We start from the raw sequence: 2,813 nt of genomic DNA, 5'->3' as shown, positions 1-2,813 counted from the left end.
CCCCTCCAGCTGCCCCCCTCCCCCTGCCCCCGCTGCCCAGTGTGAGCTCGGGCAAGGCTGCTGGGGCTTTGTGCCCCTCGTGGATGAACTATGGGACCTAGAAGCCTCTCTCAGGTTTGTGCAGGCCCACTGAGCTGGCGTGACTGCCAGTTTAGTGGCCCCCAGAGGTCAGGGATGGTAATTACTTGTCCTGGAACGTCACAAGCATTCCTGCTGGGTGACTCATGAGGCTCGGGGACTTGCCCTTCCAAATAAGGCCCCCGTGGAGCTTCCCTGTGAGGAGCCTGCAGCCTTGGGAGCCCCCGCAGGCTGTGCTGCCCCTGCCTGTCACTGCCCCTGCCTGTCACCGCAGCCTCCTTGTTAGAGAAACACACCTGAACAGATGCGAGCAGGACCTCCAGTCTTTGTGAAAGTGGGTGGTCTCTCCGAGGTCGCTGGGACCCCACGGCCCTGGGCAGGGGGCGGGACTGTGGTGGCTCCTGGGTAAAGAGGGGAGGAAGGTGGCGGCAGAGTGGCCAGGGTCTGGGGGGGCAAGGCCGTCTCACACCGCCTTGCCACCCTCCGGGGCACAGCACCTTTAGGATCGGATCTCTGGTTTCACTCGCTGGGAGCAATTGCCTTCAAACACCACTGACTTTCTCTTGTATCTGTGAGTCGAGATCTTCGTGAGGCGGAGTCGGGAGACCCTGGGGGGCAGTCAGATCTTTGCCCCAGGGGTCAGGTGGGTGAAGGCTGCCGGTGTTGGCCTTTCCCGGGGAAGAAAGGTGGGAGAGAAAGGCGTCCAGTCCCTGCATGACCCACCGATGCTGCCTGCTGAGCGGGCTGGGCGGGAGGGCCGGGCGGCGTGCAGATCCCCCTGGAAACGTGTTGCCATCGGTCGGGCGTCTGCAGCTGGAGCCCGGCGAGGAGTGCGTGGGTGTTCGCGCACAGATCCCGCTTCATTCTGACCCCTCACCGCCCAGGGGAGGGCTTGGGGAGGGCCTGGCTACTCCCGGCCCTGCGACCTCGAACAAGCGATGCCGCCCCTCACTGGCTGTTTCCTTGTTGGTGCATAACCACCACAGAGCACGAGCATAGGGTGCTGAATAGACGTGTAACGTGTAGAATACAGAATAATTATAGACTAGTGTACAGATATGCATTTGTGTACATATAACATAAATACATATTTGTGTATGTTGGCTATGATTTTCTGTTGTGTTCGTTAAAATTTTAACGGTCTGTGACGTTTTTATTTCTCTATTTCTAATACAGTGAGTACCTGTCACAGCCAGGCACAGTTGCGGGGTTTAGAGACGCAGCAACGAGGAAAAGAGGGGCGTCCCCGTGCTGGTGGCATGGAGTTCCAGTGGGGCAGGTGACAGTGAGTGCTGGCAGCCAGAGCCTGGAGGGGGCCGTTCCTCTAGACCAGCCTCGGGCCCAGGCTGGCTCACCATCACCTGTGTTTACAAATAAAGTTTTATTGGAACACAAATAAAGTTTTATTGGAACGCAGTCACGCTCTTTCCCCTGGTGCTGTCGGGGGCTGCAACCGAGGGGGAGTGTTGCCACCCAGACCACACGGCTCTCGAAGCTGAAACCGCTCACTGCCCTGCCCTTTCTGGAAGAAGTGTGATGACCCTGTAAACCAGGGGCAGGTGAGGAGGTGCTGAGCAGACGTCTGAGGGGAGCGGGTCCGAGGCCCAGGATGCGCAGGTGCCGGGCCCCCACAGTGCGCTCTGCCAGGCGTGGCTGAGGACAGAGGAGGCCCGTGGGCATGAGCGACAGGCTGGCAGCAGGGTTTGGGCTCTCACTCTGACAGGGCTGGGCTGCTGTGCGTGCGTGTGCCGGGGAGGGCGGGGCAGGGCAAGCACAGGGCCTTGGCAGGGGCTACTGCAGTACTCGGTGGTCTGGGACCAGAGTGACAGTTTGGGGAAGGTGAGCAGTGGTTGGTTCTGGGTCAGGTGGAGGCCAGAAGGCTGGGGTTTGCTGATGAGAGGAGAACCCCTCCCTTTAATGCCCTGGAGAATTTGCTGAATGAATGAATGAACGAACAAAGGAATGAACGAAGTGACTTGCCAGAGATGCCGAGCTGATCAGTACCTCAGCAGGGTCTAGAGGACCCCCTTGCCCCCCCCACTGTCTTTTAGTGGCCCTGAGGACGAGGGTCTTCCCAGCTACCAGGTCAGGGCCAACCTGCAGACATCCGAGGTCAGGGGTTCCTGGATACGGAGAGGCCATCACATGCTGATATGAGCCTCTCCCCTCCCATGGTCTTGCCTGGATTTCCTCATGACCAGTTGCGGCCATAGAGTCCACTGGAGGGGTGCTTTTCCTTACGCACCCCACCTTCACCCGACTCCCACCTCACCTCGCCTCTCTCGGCCCTGAGACCAGACTTGCAGGGGACTCTGCTGCAGCGGAGCCCGGAGGGGCTCTTGGAAGGCTTTTAGTGCCTGGATGACCCGACTCGGACAGCCGATGGGCGGGCCCCACCCCCGCCTGCTCCCGTGTCCACACTAACTAGTTCACACCCACGGAGGCCTCGGAGGCGCCAGAATGGAGACAGCGCCCAGGAGGGTGATTCCTGACACGGGGAGACAGGCCCCACCTGTGACCACCCTGCTCCTCGCCGGTCACGAGGGGCTGCAGGCCCCGACAAACAGCCGGGGGTTGGGGGCATGTTTGGCGAGGCCGCTGAGCCCTCAAGACCCCTCAGACACCAGGGCTCTGCGTCCAGGCTGCCTCTGGAGCCCTTGTGTGCCGAGTGCAGGGGAGAGGACAGAGCAGGGATCCCCTTCCCCAGCTGACCGCAGCTTCCTCAGTCACGTGCA

The 2,813-nt window shown here is 60.8% G+C and overlaps 1 long non-coding RNA gene across 1 annotated transcript; it reads left to right on the top strand.

Moving 5' to 3' along the window:
• Positions 1-285: 285 nt before the first annotated feature.
• On the top strand, positions 286-1,415 carry LOC128626762 (uncharacterized). The gene is made up of 3 exons (XR_008390829.1): positions 286-412; positions 573-721; positions 1,255-1,415. It is a non-coding gene; the product is annotated as an uncharacterized LOC128626762 (long non-coding RNA).
• The last annotated feature ends 1,398 nt before the right edge of the window (positions 1,416-2,813 follow it).

This window comes from Artibeus jamaicensis, unplaced genomic scaffold (assembly GCF_021234435.1).
Source record: "Artibeus jamaicensis isolate MK-2021 breed Jamaican fruit bat unplaced genomic scaffold, CSHL_Jam_final contig_2259, whole genome shotgun sequence".
NCBI lineage: Eukaryota > Metazoa > Chordata > Mammalia > Chiroptera > Phyllostomidae > Artibeus > Artibeus jamaicensis.
This window is presented reverse-complemented; position numbering and strand designations above follow the sequence as displayed.